This window comes from Armigeres subalbatus, chromosome 3 (assembly GCF_024139115.2).
Source record: "Armigeres subalbatus isolate Guangzhou_Male chromosome 3, GZ_Asu_2, whole genome shotgun sequence".
Taxonomy (NCBI): Eukaryota; Metazoa; Arthropoda; class Insecta; order Diptera; family Culicidae; genus Armigeres; species Armigeres subalbatus.
In genome coordinates, this window is record NC_085141.1 from 64,516,912 (window position 1) to 64,539,439 (window position 22,528).

At 41.6% G+C, this 22,528-nt stretch overlaps 1 protein-coding gene across 8 annotated transcripts in view; it reads right to left on the reverse strand.

Moving 5' to 3' along the window:
- The window catches only part of LOC134223602 (furin-like protease 1), an 800,923-nt gene that overhangs the window by 432,219 nt on the left and 346,176 nt on the right, over positions 1-22,528 (reverse strand). The window lies entirely within an intron of this gene.

Here is a 22,528-nt window from a genome sequence, read left to right on the forward strand (position 1 = left end):
AGTTTGTCGCAATTGCATAGCATGCCAACGTACCTCGATAGAAATATTTTTTATCAAAATTATTTAATAAAAAAGTCAATTATTCCAGATTAAATCCAATTAATTCGAATTTCTTTAGGTACATTGCACAAATCAACCCCAAATGTCCTTCTGATCCCTTAAGGACATTCTCAGGTATCCCAAGTTTGTCGCAATTGCATAGCATGCCAACGTACCTCGATAAAAATAATTTTAATCAAATTATTTTATGAAAAGTCAATTATTCCAGATTAAATCCAATTAATTCGAATTTCTTTAAGTACATTGCACAAATCGACCCCAAATGTCCTTCTGATCCTTCAAGGACATTCTCAGGTATCCCAAGTTTGTCGCAATTGCATAGCATGCCAACGTACCTCGATAGAAATATTTTTTATCAAATTATTTAATAAAAAGTCAATTATTCCAGATTAAATCCAATTAATTCGAATTTCTTTAGGTACATTGCACAAATCAACCCCAAATGTCCTTCTGATCCTTCAAGGACATTCTCAGGTATCCCAAGTTTGTCGCAATTGCATAGCATGCCAACGTACCTCGATAGAAATATTTTTTATCAAATTATTTAATAAAAAGTCAATTATTCCAGATTAAATCCAATTAATTCGAATTTCTTTAAGTACATTGCACAAATCGACCCCAAATGTCCTTCTGATCCTTCAAGGACATTCTCATGGTATGCAAGTTTGTCGCAAATTTGCATAGCATGAGAACGTACCTCGATAGAAATATTTTTTATCAAATTATTTAATAGAAATTCAATTAATTCAGATTAAATCTGAATTAATTTGAATTTCTTTGAATAATTTGATTAAAATTATGTCCTTCTGATCCCTCAAGGACATTCTCAGGTATGCAAGTTTGTCGACAAACTTGCATAGCATGAGAATGTCCTCGATAAAAGGACATTTTAATCAAATGTATTTAAAGAAATTCAATTAATTCAGATTTAAATCTGGAATAATTGACTTTCTTTAAATAATTTGATAAAAAATGTCCTTCTGATGCCCTGCAATTGCGACAAACTTGGTATACCTGAGAATGTCCTTGTCAGAAGGACATTTAGCATGCCAATGTACCTAAAGAAATTGAATTAATTTTAATCAATTGACTTTTAATAAAAGTAATTATTGATTAAATCAATTAATTCGAGGTACGTTTCTTTAAGTACATTGCGACAAACTTGGGATACCTGAGAATGTCCTTCTGATCCCTCAGAAGGACATTTCAGGTTGATTTGTGCAATGCATACTTAAAGAAATTCGATAAAAATTGGATTTAATCAAATTGACTTTTATTAAAGTCAATTATTGATTAAATCAATTGACTTTTTAAATAATTGATTACATGCTATGCAATTGCGACAAACTTGGGATACCTGAGAATGTCCTTGTCCTTGAATAATTGACTTTTTATTAAATAACTTTATTAAAATTATTTTTATCGAGGTACGTTGGCATGCTATGCAATTGCGATAAATTTGGGATACCTAAGCATGTCCTTGAAGGATCAGAAGGACATTTGGGGTTGATTTGTGCAATGTACCTAAAGAAATTCGAATTAATTGGATTTGATCTGGAATAATTGACTTTTTATTAAATAACTTTATTAAAATTATTTTTATCGAGGTACGTTGGCATGCTATGCAATTGCGACAAATCTGGGATACCTGAGCATGTCCTTGAAGGATCAGAAGGACATTCGGGGTTGATTTGTGCAATGTACCTAAAGATATTCGAATTAATTGGATTTAATCTGGAATAATTGAGTTTTATTAAATAATTTGATAAAAATATTTCTATCGAGGTACGTTGGCATGCTATGCAATTGCGACAAACTTGGGATACCTGAGAATGTCCTTGAGGGATCAGAAGGACATTTGGGGTTGATTTGTGCAATGTACCTAAATAAATTCGAATTAATTGGATTTAATCTGGAATAATTGACTTTTTATTAAATAATTTGATTAAAATTATTTTAACGAGGTACGTTGGCATGCCATGCAATTTCGACAAACTTAGATACCTGAGAATGTCCATGAAGGATCAGAAGGACATTTGGGGTCGATGTGTGCAATGTACTTAAATAAATTCGAATTAATTGGATTTAATCTGGAATAATTGACTTTTTTTTAAATAATTTGATTAAAATTATTTTTATCGAGGTACGTTGGCATGCTATGCAATTGCGACAAATTTGGGATACCTAAGCATGTCCTTGAAGGATCAGAAGGACATTTGGGGTTGATTTGTGCAATGTACCTAAAGAAATTCGAATTAATTGGATTTGATCTGGAATAATTGACTTTTTATTAAATAACTTTATTAAAATTATTTTTATCGAGGTACGTTGGCATGCTATGCAATTGCGACAAATCTGGGATACCTGAGAATGTCCATGAAGGATCAGAAAGACATTTGGGGTCGATTTGTGCAATGTACTGAAAAAAATTCGAATTAATTGGATTTGATCTGGAATAATTGACTTTTTATTAAATAATTTGATAAGAAATATTTCTATCGAGGTACGTTGGCATGCTATGCAATTGCGACAAACTTGGGATACCTGAGAATGTCCTTGAAGGATCAGATGGACATTTTTGGTCGATTTGTGCAATGTACCTTATTGATATGCATTTTGAACTATATATGTATATCTTATCGGTTTTGCCTTTCTCGTACAACAAAGTTGTACCAGAAGGCTATAATTTCACTCCAAAAGCCAAATTTTGATAGAAGGCTCGGAGACCCATAGTGTTATATACCAATCGACTCAGCTCGAAAAACTGAGCACATGTCTGACTGTGTGTGTGTGTGTGTGTGTGTAGCCCCGGGAATTTTTTATTGTTAAACACGTTTCATATAGAAGGACTTGACCGATTCGAGTGCAACTAGTTTCATTCGACGGAGAAACTTTCCTAGTTGGACACTATTGTTTTTGTTTGCTAATAACTCATTCGATTTGAATAATATTTCTATTTTTCTTTTAACAAATACGCTGTTTACATGGACACTTTAAGTCATTAATCAACTTAGCCATGACGCAATCCATTACTCTCATAATAATTGCTTAAAAATTACTCAATTATTGAGTAATTTATAAGCAGCGTGATAGAGTTGCATAAAATATTTTAACCGCCAAGATGTAGGCAATTAGCACAGCATTTACAACATTAATTCGAATCCAACATATCGAATCGAGAAAGGCATAATCACCACTTGGGGATAAATTTGGGTTTTTAATTTCGTTTTGAATTGAAAATTGTTGGAAATGCATTTTATACAATATCCGAGCGTTCTGTTAATTGCCTACTTTCAGGCGTAAGCTCTTATTTATGTTTTGGTGTGTATTTAGGAGTTTTCTAATGTATTTATATGATTTTTGGCCCGAAATCACGCTTTTTAGTATAAAACTGCCATTATTCAACTTAAGTATAAGGTTTTATATATGTTTCCGGCCTAGAATTTTCCAAGGAATCCGATTCCGTCGAGTTATCTAACATATAAAGCGATTTGAAAAGTTTAGTATAAGAAAGTATGGGAAATTTTGAGGTACGTTGAAAAACAAATATAATTCCGGAAGGTACGTACTTGGTACATTACATTAGCGATAAAATTGAGAAGTTTTACGAAGATTTTCGAAAAATCGACCGTCTATTCAGCAGGCCACCGATTTTCTAGGAAATATTGAGGTACGTTCAAAATCCCCGGAGGTACGCATAGGTACGCATTTGGTACATCAACTTAGAGGTATTTATTTTCAATTTTATGATAAGTGGCCTGCCAGCTAGACGGACATTCGGTTCCGCTCAATGGTAACAAAGTTCTCTGCACCATCGTCTGAGCTAGATTTGCTGCTTGTTGTGAGGGGCCTTTTATTTGACCGATCTAAGCCAAAGTTCAATCACTCCCTCAGCCGATTCGAGGTCGGATTCTGTGAAAATAGCTTTTGCATTGGATGTGACGTCAGCCTCCGCTTACTCCAACACTTCGATGATCATGTCCTCTTCTTCTAGAGTTGTTTGCGGTACACTTTCGTCTCTAGAAGAGACCAGTTTCACCATTTTGACAGCTGTAGCTCTTCGCTGCTTTTGGACGATGATGCCATACCGATCACGGCACCAGCGTATGTCTTCTTCGTGTTTTCCTGTTTGGCTCCTGTAGGCATTGACTCGTTGATAACAGCACATGTTGTATTCCTTCGTTTGTTCTGGGGGCAATACACTTTCAGATGCCCTTTCTCCTTGCATAAAAAGCGTAAATAGTCGATGGAACTTCCTTCTTGATGTCCATATATATACCTCGGACTCCGGTGAAAAGATCTAGCTCGAGCTCCGCTGGGAACTTCTCGCGAACCATCCGCTTGATTGTGCCGTATTTGCCGAGGACTAGCGAGACTTCGATGTCAGATACCTCAGGAGGCAAATCAACACCCTCACATAGCGGATACATCCTCCCGCAACTGTCATTCGGATTTCTGTTGTAGTTCCATTGGAATACTGGAACGTATGCAACTCCGGGTTCTGCAATAACGCCTCTTTCATGGCTGCTTCTGTTTTGAAGTTGATGCAAACCACTCGCTCATCAGAGATTTTGTAGCTAGATTCCATACTTCGCTTGTCTTCATCGAATGTTTTAACAAAACGTGCGATCTCAACCAGGGTGGGCCCTGCAGCAGTTTCTGGGAACTGGAAGACCAGCGTATTCTTGATGATTCCGTTCGACATCACTATTTTCCACCTCGTACAGCTAGGTAGCCGAAATGGGCCAACAAGAGAAATTGTTAGCTATAGATCTATTACCGCAGCGGATAATCAAAAAACGTCTTTCGCTTTGAGATCTGATCGTTTACTGTTTTGAATTGAAATACACTTGTAACTTAGGTCCCTCCTTAGCCGTGCGGTAACATGCGCGGCTACAAAGCAAGACCATGCTGAGGGTGGCTGGGTTCGATTATCGGTGCCGGTCTAGGCAATTTTCGGATTGGAAATTGTCTCGACTTCCCTGCACAGATAAAAATATGTTGTGATTTTAAATGTATTTTCATGCACATATTTGGAGCATGCAAATAAACGTAACATTCAATCGATCTCACTATTCTTTTAAATCGAAATAAATCTAAACGGTGCTTGCTTGTAAAATTCAATCAAATTTAATTGAATATCGAATGTTAATTCGTTTGATGCGATGGGCTTTAATTTTACACGTCGTTGAAACCTCGCAATTAATAACTGTAGAAGTGCTTAATGAACACTAAGCTGCGAGGCAGCTCTGTCCTAGTGTGGGGATGTAATGCGAATAAGAAGAAGAAGAAGAAGAAGAAGAAGAAGGAGAAGAAGTTGTGACTTAGGCTCAGATTTTCATGATGATTTAACTGACATCATTAAAATTCGTCGATAAACTTTTTAGCCTTTAATCATTTTTGTTCTACAACTTTTGAAAGATTCAATTTAAAGAAAATGACTGAACGTCATCAATCACATCAGCACGACGGGAACGAGGAATTAGGCAACAAGACTATCAATTTGAGCCGAAATATCGAACTTTTCAAATCAAATCAACGAGTCCGAAAAACTTTGCACTTCATTTTATTGGCCCACGCACGTGTCGTCGCACAAATCCTATTCCCTACAAATCGCAAAACTTGTTCAAATTTTGATGTTTTTCCGCTGGGCATTCAAGTCACATCCGAGGGGCAGAGCTGCCGTTTGTTCGACCACGGGACCCACTATGTAGGTGGGAAATGGATATGTTTGCCAGAGCCTGGTAACCATATTCGAGAAAGTGTGCCAAAGTCAAGCACTCCCGACAACGCGGTGTGGCACGTAACTATTGTTCGTGTCATCCGGTCACGTTTCGAATTGTTTACTGCTTGTACTTATAGGAACCCATTGACTGATGTGCTTTTTCCCCGATTCGGGTTCTAATCCAGGATGAAAGGAACAACAATGAAAGGAATTGGCTTTCAACCGATTCAAAGCAAATAGATAATCAACTTGAAAGCTTCACCTTGACACTTTGGTGCAGTAATTTTATGATTGAAATGTGAAAAGTGGAAGAAACTACTCTGAGATTGATTTGATAACTAGTTTCTAAGAATGCTCACGTTACAGATGAATTTCTTATGGGCCAGAAAAGTCGAGAAAATTTCCAAATTATTCATTGCACCTTGAGTGCTTGTCAAAATACCTCCGAAATAAACCTTGTCATCAAGACAAATTGTCACGATAGCGCTACATGGAACATTATTTGTTAGCCCATTTGGGGATAATTATCGGCAGTTAATTTCCCCAAGCAAGAATTGAGCATTTTCTGCTGGAACCAATTTCAAAGGATCATTACTCGTGTTTCCATTTGCCCTCTCATCCTAATAGAATTATTTTATGTGCTGTTCACAACTGGGTATATTGATTTGGCTTGACTGATAATACTCTTTGATATACGATAACAAAAGCGTGAAAAAACACGGAAGGCTTTCAAGCACGGACTTTCCATAGAGAGATTTAAATTTTTTACATATATCTTGATCAGAATAATGTACATACGTGCGAAAGATGAATTGATATTGAAATCATGAAATTTTGAACGGAATCTCTATATGTCCCTCGGGGATTAATCACTTTATCCCAATACATTTTCAGGGCAAAGCAATGAATAGATTGAGAATCGCTAGTTTAATGTATCAACGGAATTTGGTTCGACTTAAAGAATTTCAAAATAATGAAGAAGTTGAATCTGCTATAACAAATAGGACACAAATTCGAACAAGTTGATCAACCAGATATATTCAATCCGCTCTACGGCGCTTGTATTCAAAAGTAAAGGCTAAAAAGGGACAAGAATTCAGCTGTCTCGGGTAATTTGTCACTACTAGTTTGTTCTTTCCATAGTAATGATTAGATATGAAATGCGGCAAAGAAATTATAACATTCACAGTAAATGATAGTCCATAATATATTCTTCAAATTACTGAGAACCCACCATTAAATTACATGAAATTGCCTCACAAGGGATCAGTGATGAACAGTTGCCTCGTTTCGTAATTGTGATCGCTTGCAGTACCCATATGAGTCATAAATTGAAACCAATTGGCGCAAATTAGTACGAGACCATGCTGATCAATCGAACACAAGTCTGCTTTGCCTTGAGTCTGTGGCAGTTGTTAAGTCGGGTACGTTGGCACCAATTAGAATTTGCACATCATAATGGGAGCTGCCTAGGGGACTTTGAAAACTAGTAAAGAAGATCATAACATCCCATAAGTTCTGTAAACGAAGAGCAGTCGAACAAATTTTATTTCAAATACTTTGTATCTCCAACTACGTGTTGAATAATCTCATTTCCTTTCGATCTCCAGTTGGCCGTCTGAGCAAAGGCATAGGAGACGAACAAAAAGTTGGGCGTAATGAACTCGCTTGTTTTAGTTATGAAGATTGGACTTTTATAATAAATAATAAATAAAAATATACACATTATAAATTCCAGACCAAATTTGCGATTAAAATAGCTTCAAGGCAAAAGTGGTAGCGAAGTCGGTGAAATGAGGGATTTGATTCCCTGGGCAAGAACGCATCAAAAACCACAATCCCGCTATGAAATTAGTGTTGGATAGTGGTCACTGTGTTAGTCCCATTCGTTCCTAAAAAGTGAAAACATATTTCCATCCGTTTTGAGTTGATTTGGGTATCCCAGCAGAAATATGCACGGTATTTATAACAAAAGTGGACCCACATTGTCGGTAGCTGCTGGTTGGAGGTGATGAAGCCCAAAAACTAGGCAACCACAAAGCTATCACCATTTCATCTCATTATCACCGGCTGTTGAGTTGTGTGTGGTAGTTCAGTGCCTAAAAACAAACCATCAAACATGGGCCTGTTGAAAAAGGAAAGCGGAAGGACATACCACAAATAAACAGACATTGAACATTAATCGTTTAAATTCGTTGTGCTTGGAAAAGGACAACTAAGAATCAAATGACGATAGCGAGCAAACATTAAATGTGAACAAAAACGAAACTGATCTGCATTAGCACCAACCTTGTAGACTGTGAAATGTTTAAATCCATTTTCGAGAGACAAGAATTAAATTGTACGTGCGTTGCAAATTTGTCTGTGCTGGTAGAGTCGGTCAGCAAACAAAAATCGGTTCAACACTTTCTTGTTTTTGCATAGAGTTTGGAAGCAGAGAAACCCGGAACGGACATGGGGCCCAAATCAGACTGACAGACGATGACAAGGACTCAACACCAAAATGGATGAAGCGCACGAGCAGCCGACCGAAAGTGCTGACTCTTCACTACATTCTGGTGGAATGGAGGACGAATTTCTGGTTGAACTTCCTCGGTAAATTTGAAAATAGCTAAAAGCATATCAGAATTTTTCGTCTATTTGCTTTGTCAAAATGGCAATGACATAACTTTCCTCCATATGGCTAAGTTAATCGATTTGTATACTCCAGCCTAACTATTTGAAAGGGATATAACCGAAAGGGCTATAACCGACCAAATCAAAAGTATTCTTGCATTGTAGTGTACGAAATGGATGCAAAACTACTGGCAGCACTTTGTGTTTAAGTAAAGCTATGACGATGATACGCCTAAGAGAATACTAGTCTTATCTTATGATGACGACCTTTTTGAGTCTCTTGGAACCACTTTACGGCATTACTTCAAGGTGATGGGCTGTGCCCTGAGATTGAAATCAAAAGAGAATGAAAAAATCTCTCATTTATCATCTCTGTATACATATACGATATATATGTGTGTGTATGTCATCCTCTATCCCTCGCCCAGCTGGGGGCGTTGGTCAAGTAGTACTACGAATAATTTGATCATATCTCATGCTTCGGGTGCCCTACAAAAAGGATTCACTCTCGAAGCAAAGAAATGTGTCTTCAGAAAGTGCAAGGAACGGGATGTATTAGTTGTTCATAAAAGGTACAGCAAAACTTCACATGAACGCCCTTATTCGTACTAACTACTCAGGGAGTAGGAGGACGAGGAGCGCCACCGTTGCTAAATTGTCGACTATTATCGATTCAGAACGGGTCATATGGCCGAAAATGTCGTTTGCCCGAACCATAGTGAATGTTGTAGTGATTAGGGATTAGACCACTGTAGAAGACAAAAAAGGGCATACTTGGGGATTTTTTTCAAAACAAGAGCAGTAAGTCAAATTCTATGAAAATTGTTTTTTATTGTAAATTAGCAGACCCGACGAACTTTGTTTCGCCTAAAATCGAATTTAGTTCTAGCGTTATGCAGAAATTCCTGTTTCATTTGTATGGGAGCCCCCATTTCCAAAAGGGGAAGGGGTTTCGAACCATATTAAGAACCTTCCCCGGCCCCAGAAACCTCTGCATACAAATTTTTACGCCGATCGGTTCAGTAGTTTCGGAGTCTATAAGGTTCAGACAGACAGTAATTCATTTTTATGAATATAGATTTTGAGGCCCATGAAACTATAACGTTGTGCAAATCAAAAACAAAACAGCGGCTTTGAAGCATTTCCACGCTGATGCGTTATTTTCGCTGGCCAGAAACATAACTCGTAAAAATCTTCACCGATCGACTCCAAAGTTTCACAGTATATTTAAAATCGATACTTCTTGCGACGTTTGAAATTTGAAAGTTTGTAATTTTACCCAACTGATAGTCAGAATCTGGGAAACCGAACAGCTACCGGAGGAGTGGAAGGAAGGGGTTATATGCCCCATCTACAAGAAAGGGGACAAACTGGAGTGAGAACTTTCGAGCGATCACCATCCTTAATGCAGCCTACAAAATGATATCCCAGATCATCTTCCGTCGTCTGTCACCATTAGTGAACGAGTTCGTGGGAAGTTATCAAGCCGGCTTCGTTGACGGCCGCTCGACAACGGACCAGATCTTTACTGTACGGCAAATCCTTCAAAAATGCCGTGAATACCAGGTCCCAACGCACCATCTGTTCGTTGATTTCAAGGTGGCATACGACAGTATAGACCGCGTAGAGCTATGGAAAATTATGGACGAGAACAGCTTCCCTGGTAAGCTTACCAGACTGATCAAAGCAACGGTGGATGGTGTGCAAAACTGTGTGAAGATTTTGGGCGAACACTCCAGTTCGTTCGAATCGCGCCGGGGACTAAGACAAGGTGATGAACTTTCGTGCCTGTTGTTCAACATTGCGCTAGAAGGTGTCATGCGGAGAGCCGGGTGTAACAGCCGGGGTACGATTTTCAACAGATCCAGTCAATTTATTTGCTTCGCGGATGACATGGACATTGTCGGCCGAACATTTGCAAAGGTGGCTGAACTGTACGCCCGCCTGAAACGTGAAGCAACAAAAGTTGGACTGGTGGTGAATGCGTCAAAGACAAAGTACATGCTTGTGGGCGGAACCGAGCGCGACAATGCCCGCCTGGGAATCAGTGTTACGATAGACGGGGATACCTTCGAGGTGGTCGAGGAATTCGTCTACCTCGGATCCTTGCTAATGGCTGATAACAATGTAAGTCGTGAAATACGAAGGCGCATCATCTGTGGAAGTCGGGCCTACTACGGGCTCCAGAAGAAACTGCCGTCGAAAAAGATTCGCCACCGCACCAAATGTGTCATGTACAAGACGCTAATAGGACCGGTTGTCCTCTACGGACATGAAACATGGACAATGCTCGAGGAGGACTTGCAAGCACTCGGAGTATTCGAGAGACGGGTGCTTAGGACCATCTTTGGCGGTGTGCAAGAAGACAGTGCACAGTGTGTGGCGACGAAGAATGAACCATGAGCTCGCCCAACTCTACGGCGAACCCAGTATCCAGAAGGTAGCTATAGCCGGAAGGGTACGATGGGCAGGACATGTTGCAAGAATGCCGGACAGCAACCCTGCAAAGATGGTGTTCGCTTCCGATCCGGCAGGTACGAGACGGCGTGGAGCGCAGGCTAAGGAGGGCCTCTAAGGTTTAGAGTTTAGATTACCCAAGTTTTGAATTAAAGATTGTATTAAATTACTGCTCGAAGGAACGTTGATAGCCTTTATTCAGAAATCTTTATTATAGGGTTTCTTACCCCATTCCCGGCCTAACTTGCATACGACTGTATTATTTAATTGATATTTATGACAGGAAGCAACTTTTCCTGAATTTTGTGGGCTGTATAATACTGCATTGAGGTTCACTTCTGATTAAAAAATAGCTATCCGTGCTAAATATCGTTCAAAAAAGCTTTTATTTGATTTTAATTACGGAGTTGCAGCACTCATTTCAGTCATAGCGACTTCCAAACCAGTTCCCGGCTTAAGGTTCAAATGTCATACTTTTATCGGGAATGATCGCAGAACAATTATACAATTTGTATGTCCACGGTGGAACTCGAACCTAGAGTTTCAACAATAATAGCTAGAGGGATGCGCTCACTCTAGCCACACTACCAAGCTATCTGCATGTTGGTACCAGGTTATTTGTACTACAAGGGCTACTACCATTTGAATTGCTGGTGGCACTGAAAAGGCTTGGATTTGAAAGAAAACGAGCAAACCAACTTCTCGCGGCAATCGAAGTGAGCGAAAAATGATTCACTCTCCAGACAGTTTTTCCTTCCCAAAAAGTGAATTCTACTTAAGCAAAATTTCGCTCAATCTCTCAACTTATTACTCTCTTTCTCTCTCGGGGCGGTAGAAAATGCGACGTAAACAAAAATATGCACGTTCCACGACAACAAGATGCCAGATGGTATTATTCATAATCATTTTTATTTGGTTGAGAAGATATATTTAATCACCCAAATTTCTTCCAAATACTTAAAAACAATATTTTTTTCACCTTTTGAAATCGAGAGAATTATAAATAACATGATAGCGTCAACATATTAGACAGTTTTCCTACTAACAATGAAGGATCATTTTCATACTCCTGACGTTTTGGCAGCACGGTTCGGCAAGAAGTTCTTGGGCCGAGGTGATTTTTTGTTCGGTTTGAGGATACATTTTAAAATGTATTCTAATGTGTTTAAATAAGCTCTAGTGAAACGAAAAATTAAGAAGAATTGAAGCGCGTGTATTTAGAATTATGGTGTGGTGATTAACAGCTTCAAGTAATAGTTGTATCGAGCACGAGCATGAAGCGTGATTTTCAAAACATTTTTTTTTCAATAATTCATACAAAAGTGTGAAAGGGGGGAGGTAGGGTTTGAAAATGGACAATTTTTGCGTTACGTTAATAATAGATCTTCCCAAAAAGCCAATAAAAAGCAAATGAAGTCATTTCTGTAGGACAGCAGTTCTCAACCTGGGGTACATGTACCCCTGGGGGTACCTTTGCTAGCCGCAGGGAGTACCTCGGACAAAAATACGTAATGGCGGACAATTCCAATTAAAACATATTGATAATGTTTTGATAATTCTGTATTTTTATCATCACTTTGTCTTGTACATAATATGCATAGCGATCACAACCAAGGGCTACGGTTACAAAAAATCGATACAAAATGTTAAAGAATATGTTAAGATAATGCTTCTTAACTAAAATTTAGAATTCAAAGGTTCGGAAGCCTACCATGAAGGCTTTTTTTTCGAAAAGCTCGGTTGTTTCGTTACAAGACGATTAGAAGCATTTTTCTACGCTTCTAGGAAACGTTCTTCTAAGCTGCTCGAAGGTTGCTTTTTAAGAGGCTTTGACGACTCTTTTCAAGAGGCCCAAAAGGTTCCTTTCAAAAAGATCGAAAGGCTCCCTTTAGGGGCTCGTGAGTCTACTTCTAATAGCCCTCTTTCAAGAGTTCCGTAAACCTCCTTTCAAGAGGCTCGGAAGCATCCTTTCAAGAGGCCAGGAAGCCTCCTTTCAAGAGGCCCGGAAGCCTCCTTTCTAGAGGCCCGGAAGCCTCCTTTCAAGAGGCCCGGAAGCCTCCTTTCAAGAGGCCCGGAAGCCTCCTTTCAAGAGGCCCGGAAGCCTCCTTTCAAGAGGCCCGGAAGCCTCCTTTCAAGAGGCCCGGAAGCCTCCTTTCAAGAGGCCCCAGCCTCCTTTCAAGAGGCCCGGAAGCCTCCTTTCAAGAGGCCCGGAAGCCTCCTTTCAAGAGGCCCGGAAGCCTCCTTTCAAGAGGCCCGGAAGCCTCCTTTCAAGAGGCCCGGAAGCCTCCTTTCAAGAGGCCCGGAAGCCTCCTTTCAAGAGGCCCAGCAGCCTCCTTTCAAGAGGCCCGGCAGCCTCCTTTCAAGAGGCCCGGAAGCCTCCTTTCAAGAGGCCCGGAAGCCTCCTTTGAAGAGGCCCGGACGCCCCCTTTCAAGAGGCCCGGAAGCCTCCACCACAGAGGCCCGCACGCCTCCCCTCCAGAGGCCCCGACGCCTCCTTTCAAGAGGCCCGGAAGCCTCCTTTCAAGAGGCCCGGAAGCCTCCTTTCAAGAGGACCGGAAGCCTCCTTTCAAGAAGCCCGGAAGCCTCCTTTCAAGAGGCTCGGAAGCCACATTTCAAGAGGCTCGGAAGCCACCTTTCAAGAAGCTCGGAAGCCTCCTTTCAAGAGGCTCGGAAGCCTCCTTTCAAGAGGCCAGGAACCCTCCTTTCAAGAGGCCAGGAACCCTCCTTTCAAGAGGCCAGGATGCCTCCTTTCAAGAGGCCAGGAAGCCTCCCAAGTAACACATGCAACTTCATGTGTTCAGAAAAATGATAAAGATAGTTGTAAATAAATTGTATTTAAGTTTCTTTCAAACTCCAAGTTTTAAATTAGTGATAACGTTGTTTCCCAAGTTTCAATTTTTATTGTTACACCTAATGTTTCAATACAACTCATTAAGAACACTTTGTTCTGGGTTAGTCTCAATGCAATCGATTAACAACTCAATTTGATCAGAAAATTATTTTGAGCTTTTTAGTGGAATGTTTTCACCTGTCATAAGACGAGTTTATACAATCCCATTGAATTCCACCACTTAATTGTATCTTGACAGATACGTATTTCGACCTCAAAAGTAAGGCCGTCTTCAGTGTCTTGTAAGTCGAGTCAAGTACAAGACACTGAAGACGGCCTTACTTTTGAGGTCGAAATACGTATCTGTGAAGATACAATTAAGTGGTGGAATTCAATGGGATTGTATAAACTCGTCTTATGACAGGTCAATTTGATCATAAAAATTTGCAATGTTCTTATTGAGCAATTTTGAAACAATATACTGACGATCAGAACTGAGTTACAGGGCAGATCAAATTATTTCTTTTTTATTCTCGGATTCACATTGATTGAAAACATTGATAAATACACTTTTTGTATCACTTTCTTTCGAAATTATTTACACTAACATTCGATACGGTCAACAAAATAATCAACAAAAATTAATTTCAAGTCACATATCTACATATGCACTAGACACACAGAGCATCACGGAGCATTCTGATTCCGAAGACATTTTGTTTGAGGAAACCGTTTCTTTTGAAGGCATCGTAATCTTGCTGATTATCATGCCAGGCCTGCATGGCTTTTGGAGATGGTCTCAGCCAAAGGACACTTATAAATCTTCCTAATTATACTTCCGTTCTTGATTATGAATAAGGTTGACGCTGCCCGCAGACCATTGATATTCTATTCTGGGTAAAAGTCAATTTGGTACCTACACCTATGATTATTATATTGTATTACTTACCGCCAGCTTCGGAGCAAACAGCTGCTTCCCAATTTTCTTTATTTTCAACGTGAATTGAATAGGAACACTACTAAAAATTGGAGTTAAATCATTTTGGCTTTGGATTTGTTATTGTTACAATGAATCCTATTTATACCATATCTGAAACCATTCACATAACTGACATTAGCCAAATGTTATTTAAAAGTTGGCTTAGTAACTTATATAGGACAATACGTAAAACATATCGACTCACTTGGATAGGGTCACCATTTTTATCTACTTGTTCGATTGAACATGAATTGTGAATTTTAAGTTAGGCCGTTATAAATATTTAATTTAAATTCTCTGTGTTTAAATTATGTCCTTCTGGTCTCCGAAAGGTCAAGGGGGGGGGGGACAATAAAAAATAAATATTAAAATGGAAAAAATCAATGAAACTAAATTTTTTTTTTGGCCAAAAAACCGAGGGGGGCATAATTGTTTTTAAATATTTGTATCGATCTTATTTATAAACAAGACTGCGATCCCAGCCAATGTCGAAGTATGCTCCAGTTTCTCTCCAGTCAGCAATATTTTCATTAGGGAAATTCTCACGACTTTTCTAGGTATATGTTGTACATACTAGAAAAATAGATGACAGTTAATAATTGTGAAAGAAGATACAGTGCGAGACGGCAAGATCTTAGCTAAATGATTAGTGAAAGAACTGAACTGATGTTTCACGAATGGATTTAGAACTAATAACATTTTTTGTATCCCAACTGTAAGACCTTCTTTACCTGGTTAACAGAAAATATAAATATCTGATGACTTCTAAACTTTTTTTTTTTTTGCATTTTGTATATTATTAAAGGAACTACGCATAAACTCACAACCATTCCAGAGGTAAAGTCGGCTTGAAGTGGGGACCATAGTGGGGACAAAGTATTTTATATGGTGTCTTTGTGGTCTAACAATTAAGATCACTGTTGCTTGTACACTGAAGATGCGTGTTGATCGCAAGTAAGCATTCACCTGTTGATTTTCTTCGCAAGAAAAGCCGAACTGGTTAAAATGGAGAAGTAACTTCAATCGATCAAGCTCAAACTCAATTTGAAGAAGTGATATTATTGTTTTTTTTTATTTGATCCACAAAAGCAATGCATTTAAAAGATTCAGCTTGTTTTCGACATATAAGAAAAGTACATAAATGACACTTGGTTGGGGTTATGCCAAATCGTACCAAGCGCCATTGAAAAAATATACTTTTTGTTGCATAAGCTTTCGTGCAGCAGATCAAATAATTACAAATCGTATCCGATATCCTTTAACCCTATAACACCCTATAGCAAAGCAAAATAAATGCGTTTCAAAAAATGTAAATATTCAATTAAGAAGACGAATCGTTCAGAGTGGTTATTAGCTTTCACTTCTGAACTGTTGCATTAAAGGTAAAATCTGGTAAAATAAATTTGGTAACCCTATAAATGGAGATTTGGGAGGCAATATGGCGATTTAATCAGAAATTATTTTTCCATTTTGATGCAATGATTTGTTATTCTCCAGGAAGCGCGTGCAAAATGCAAGAGTTTTTTGTACATATTTACCAAAAATTCAAAGCCGCAAATAAAATTTGGATTTTCCACTTGTCATAAGTTAGATTTTTTTACGATATTTCATTTCACCATCAGCATTTAAATCACCGAAGCCTTAAAAAAATATCCATCTACAAATTAGTGACTGCTGTGACATTTATGATAACTTAACATGTATTTACAATTTGCACTGTGTTTTATACTGGTCGTAATTAAGTTTCAAAATTTATCAAATGCAACTTGATTTTGTTTTATATTGGCTCCACCTCTTGCGCTTTTTTCGTTGTAAATGAGTTCTGTACAAGTGATAAAACCAAAATTCCAGCGATCATAATTGTTGTAATTAAATCACGGAAACCGATTTATAATTTTGTGTGTTGCTTGGGCTCCTTTCAAGAGGTCAGGAAGCCTCATTTCCAGAGGTCAGGAAGTCTCCTTTCAAGAGGCCAGCAAGCCTCTTTTCAAGAGACCTGGAAGCCTCCTTTCGAAAGGCCAGGAAGCCTCCTTTTACTAGACCAGGAAGCCTCCTTTTAATAGGCCAGGAAGCCTCCTTTCAAGAGGCCAGGAAGCCTGCTTTCAAGAGGTCCGGAAGCCTCCTTTCAAGAGGTCAACAAGCCTCCTTTCAAGAGGCCAGGAAGCCTCCTTTCAAGAGGCCAAGAAGCCTCCGTTCAAGAGGCCAGGAAGCCTCCTTTTAATAGGCCAGGAAGCCTCCTTTCAAGAGGCCAGGAAGCCTCCTTTCAAGAGGTCAGGAAGCCTCCTTTCAAGAGGCCAGGAAGCTTCCTTCTAAGAGGCCCGAAAACTTCCTTTCAAGAGGCCCGGAAGCCTCCTTTCAAGAGGCCCGGAAGCCTCCTTTCAAGAGGCCCGGAAGCCTCCTTTCAAGAGGCCCGGAAGCCTCCTTTCAAGAGGCCCGGAAGCCTCCTTTCAAGAGGCCCGGAAGCCTCCTTTCAAGAGGCCAGAAGCCTCCTTTCAAGAGGCCAGGCCTCCTTTCAAGAGGCCCCAGCCTTCTTTCAAGAGGCCCGGAAGCCTCCTTTCAAGAGGCCCGGAAGCCTCCTTTCAAGAGGCCGGAAGGCTCTTTTCAAGAGGCCCAGGAAGCCTCCTTTCAAGAGGCCCGAAGCCTCCTTTCAAGAGGCCCGGAAGCCTCCTTTCAAGAGGCCAGAAGCCTCCTTTCAAGAGGCCCAGAAGCCTCCTTTCAAGAGGCCAGAAGCCTCCTTTCAAGAGGCCCGGAAGCCTCCTTTCAAGAGGCCAGAAGCCTCCTTTCAAGAGGCCCGGAAGCCTCCTTTCAAGAGGCCAGAAGCCTCCTTTCAAGAGGCCAGGAAGCCTCCTTTCAAGAGGCCATGAAGCCTCCTTTCAAGAGGCCAGGAAGCCTCCTTTCAAGAGGCCAGGAAGCCTCCTTTCAAGAGGCCAGGAAGCCTCCTTTCAAGAGGCCAGAAAGCCTCCTTTCAAGAGGCCAGGAAGCCTCCTTTCAAGAGGCCAGGAAGCCTCCTTTCAAGAGGCCAGGAAGCCTCCTTTCAAGAGGCCAGGAAGCCTCCTTTCAAGAGGCCAGGAAGCCTCCTTTCAAGAGGCCAGGAAGCCTCCTTTCAAGAGGCCAGGAAGCCTCCTTTCAAGAGGCCAGGAAGCCTCCTTTCAAGAGGCCAGGAAGCCTCCTTTCAAGAGGCCAGGAAGCCTCCTTTCAAGAGGACCGGAAGCCTCCTATCAAGAGGCTTGGAAGCCTCCTCTCAAGAGACCAGGAAGCCTCCTTTCAAGAGGCCAGAAGCCTCCTTTCAAGAGGCCCAGAGCCTCCTTTCAAGAGGCCAGGAAGCCTCCTTTCAAGAGGCCAGGAAGCCTCCTTTCAAGAGGCCAGGAAGCCTCCTTTCAAGAGACCAGGAAGCCTCCTTTCAAGAGGCCAGGAAGCCTCCTTTCAAGAGGCCAGGAAGCCTCCTTTCAAGAGGCCAGGAAGCCTCCTTTCAAGAGGCCAGGAAGCCTCCTTTCAAGAGGCCAGGAAGCCTCCTTTCAAGAGGCCAGGAAGCCTCCTTTCAAGAGGCCAGGAAGCCTCCTTTCAAGAGGCCAGGAAGCCTCCTTTCAAGAGGCCAGGAAGCCTCCTTTCAAGAGGCCAGGAAGCCTCCTTTCAAGAGGCCAGGAAGCCTCCTTTCAAGAGGCCAGGAAGCCTCCCTTCAAGAGGCCAGGAAGCCTCCTTTCAAGAGGCCAGGAAGCCTCCTTTCAAAAGGCCAGGAAGCCTCCTTTCAAGAGGCCAGGAAGCCTCCTTTCAAGAGGCGAGGAAGCCACATTTCAAGAGGTCAGGAAGCTTCCTTTCAAGAGGCCAGGAAGCCTCCTATCAAGAGGCCAGGAAGCCTCCTTTCAAGCGGCCAGAAAGCTTCCTTTCAAGAGGCCAGGAAGCCTCCTTTCAAGAGGTTAGGAAGCCTCCTTTCAAAAGGCCCGGAACCTCCTTTCAAGAGGCCCGGATGCCTCCTTTCAAGAGGCCAGGAAGCCTCCTTTCAAGAGGTTAGGAAGTCTTCTTTCAAGAGGCCCGGAACCTCCTTTCAAGAGGCCCGGATGCCTCCTATCAAGAGGCCAGGAAGCCTCCTTTCAAGAGACCAGGAAGCCTCCTTTCAAGTGGCCAGGAAGTCTCCTTTCAAGAGGCCAGGAAGCCTCCTTTCAAGAGGCCAGGAAGCATTCTTTCAAGAGACCAGGAAGCCTTCTTTCAAGAGTGCAGGTAGCCTCATTTCAAGAGGCCAGGAAGCCTCCTTCCAAGAGGCCAGGAAGCCTCCTTCCAAGAGGCCAGGAAGCCTCCTTTCAAGAGGCCAGGAAGCCTCCTTTCAAGAGGCCAGGAAGCCTCCTTTCAAGAGGCCAGGAAGCCTCCTTTCAAGAGGCCAGGAAGCCTCCCTTCAAGAGGCCAGGAAGCCTCCTTTCAAGAGGTCAGGAAGCCTCCTTTCAAGAGGCCAGGAAGCCTCCTTTCAAGAGGCCAGGAAGCCTCCCTCCAAGAGGTCAAGAAGCCTTCCAAGAGGCCAGGAAGCCTCCTTTCAAGAGGCCAGGAAGCCTCCTTTCAAGAGGCCAGGAAGCCTCCTTTCAAGAGGCCAGGAAGCCTCCTTTCAAGAGGCCAGGAAGCCTCCTTTCAAGAGGCCAGGAAGCCTCCTTTCAAGAGGCCAGGAAGCCTCCTTTCAAGAGGCCAGGAAGCCTCCTTTCAAGAGGCTCGGAAGCCTTCTTTCAAGAGGCCAGGAAGTCTCCTATCAAGAGGCCAGGAAGCCTCCTATCAAGAGGCCCGGAAGCCTCCTTTCAAGAGGCCCGGAAGCCTCCTTTCAAGAGGCCCGGAAGCCTCCTTACAAGAGGCCCGGAAGCCTCCTTTCAAGAGGCCCGGAAGCCTCCTTTCAAGAGGCTCGGAAGCCTCCTTTCAAGAGGCTCGGAAGCCTCCTTTCAAGAGGCTCGGAAGCCTCCTTTCAAGAGGCTCAGGCCTCCTTTCAAGAGGCCCGGAAGCCTTATTTCAAGAGGCTCAGAAGCCTCATTTCAAGAGGCTCGGAAGCCTCCGTTCAAGAGGCTCGGAAGCCTCCTTTCAAGAGGCTCGGAAGCCTCCTTTCAAGAGGCTCGGAAGCCTCCTTTCAAGAGGCCCGGAAGCCTCTTTTCAAGAGGCCCGGAAGCCTCCTTTCAAGAGGCCCGGAAGCCTTCTTTCAAGAGGCCCGTAAGCCTTCTTTCAAGAGGCCAGTAAGCCTCCTTTTAGGAAGCCCGGAAGCCTCCTTTCAAGGGGCCCGGAAGCCTCCTTTCAAGAGGCCAGGAAGCCTGCTTTCAAGAGGCCAGGAAGCCTCATTTCTAGCGGCCAGGAAGCTTCCTTTCAAGAGGCTTGGAAGCATCCTTTCAAGAGGCCAGGAAGCCTTCTTTCAAGAGGCCAGAAAGCCTCCTTTCTTGAGGCCAGAAAGCCTCCTTTCAAGAGTCCAGGAAGCCTCCTTTCAAGAGACCAGGAAGCCTCCTTTCAATAGGCCAGGAAGCCTCCTTTTAAGTGGCCAGGAAGCCTCCTTTCAAGAGGCCCGAAAGATTCCTTCAAGAGGCCCGAAAGATTCCTTCAAGAAGCCCGGAATCCTCATTTTAAGGGGCCCGGACGCCTCCTATCAAGAAGCTTGGAAGCCTCCTTTCAAGATGCTCGGAAGGCTTCCTTCAAGAGGTTTGGGACCCTCCCTTCAGGAGGCTCGGAAGCATTCTTCAAGTGGCTTGGAAGCCCGGAAGTCTTTTTTCAAGAAGCCCGGAATCCTCGTTTTAACTAGCCTGGCCGCCTTATTTCGAGAGGCTTGAGAGCCTCCTTTTAAGGCTCGGAAACCCCCGTTCAAGGTGCTTGGTAGCCTCCTTTCCAGAGGCTAGGAAACTTTCTTTTAAAAGGTTCGGAAGTCTCCTTCCAAGAGGATCGGATGCCTCCTTCCAATAGGTTCGTAAAGCTCCTTTGAAGAAGCTCAAAAGCTTCCTTCCAAGAGGCTCAGAAGCGTCCTTTTAAGAAGCTCGGAAACCTTCTTTCAAGTAGATTGGAGACCTTCTTTCAAGTGGATCGGAACTCATTTCAAGAGACGCAGGAGCCTACTTTCAAGTTGTTCGGGGTTCAGAAGCCTCCAATAGACCTGTAGGAAGTTTGACGGTTAAACTTAATGTGAATTTAAAAGTTGCCCGGAATAATAAAAATGTCAGCCCACTTCATGGAGAGCCGTTAGGGATATACGCTGTTAGTTAACTATGGGCTGTATGCCGTTAGTATCAGGTCCATTTTCAGTTATTCTTATTTTCATTTACAGCTAGACATGAGGGGTACCTCAATTAATGCAAAAGTTCGAAGGGGTACCTCTCATCGGTGTCAGGCTATTAGGCCGAAGGCCATTTGGCCGAAGGTCATTAGGCCGAATGGACATTGGGCCGAATTAGCAAAAAGAAGCAAGAAGTGAAAAATGAGAAGTTCTTTCTTCACCTCACCCCTTCTTTCTTCTCCCATTTTGAATCTTCCTTTTTATTTCTTTATTCTTCTTCCTTCCTTCTTCCTTCTTCCTTTTCCCTTTTTACTCTTTCCTTCTTCCTTCTTCTCTTCTTCTTCTTTCTTCATCCTTCTTTCTTCTTCCCTCTTCCTTCTACCATCTTTCTTCCTCCTTTTTTAATCCTTTTTCTTCCTACCGTTTTCTTCCTTCTTTCTTCTTCCTTCTTATTTATTCTTTCTTCTTCCTTCCGTTTTCTCCCTTTTTTCTTCTTCCTTCCTTCTTCCTTCTTACTTTTTCCTTCTTCCTTGTTCCTTCTTTCTTCTTCCTTCTTTCTTCTTCTTTCTTACTTCTTCCTTCTTCCGTCTTCCTTCTTAATTCTTCCTTTTTCCTTCTTTCTTCTTCATTTTTACTTTTTCCTTCTTCCTTTCTACTTCTTCCTTCTTTCTTCTTCCTTCTTCCTTCTTCTTTCTTCTTTCTTCTTTCTTCCTTCTTCCTTCTTCCTACTTCCCTCTTCCTTCTTCCTTCTCTCTTCTTTCTTCTTCCTTCTTTTTTCTTTCTTCTTTTTTCTCTCTTCTTTCTTCTTTCTTCTCTCTTCTTTATTCTTTCTTCTCTCTTCTTTCTTTTTCCTTCTTCCTTCTTCCTTCCTACTTCTTTTTTCTTCCTTCTTCTTTCTTCCTTCTTCCTTCTTCCTCCTTCCTTCCTTCTTCCTTCTTCCTCCTTCCTTCCTTCTTCCTCCTTCCTTCCTTCTTCCTTCTTCCTTCTTCCATTTTTCTTCTTTCTTCTTCCTTCTTTCTTTTTCCTTCTTCCTTCTTTCTTCTTCCTTCTTCCTTCTTCATTCTTACTTTTTCCTTCTTCCTTCTTCCTTTCTACTTCTTCCTTCTTTCTTCTTCCTTCTTCCTTCTTCCTTCTTCCTTCTTCCTTCTTCCTTCTTTCTTCTTCCTTCTTCCTTCTTTCTTCTTCCTTCTTCCTTCTTCCTTCTTCCTTCTTTCTTCTTTCTTCTCTCTTCTTCCTTCTTCCTTCTTCCTTCTTTCTTCTTTCTTCTTTCTTCTTTCTTTTTCCTTCTTCCTTCTTCCTTCTTCCTTTTTCCTTCTTACTTCTTCCTTCTTCCTCCTTCCTTCTTCCTTCTTCCTTCATCCTTCATCCTTCTTTCTCCTTTCTTCTCTCTTCTTCCTTCTCTCTTCTTCCTTCTTTCTTCTTCCTTCTTTCTTTTTCCTTCTTCCTTCTTGCTTCTTCCTTCTTCCTTCTTCCTTCTTGCTTCTTGCTTCTTCCTTCTTCCTCCTTCTTTCTTCCTTCTTCCTTCTTACTTCTTCCTCCTTTTCCTTCTTCCTTTCTACTTCTTCCTCATTGCGCACTACTCACTTCTCACTCCCCAGTTCTCATTCGGCCTAATGGCCATTCGGCCTAATGACCGTTCGGCCT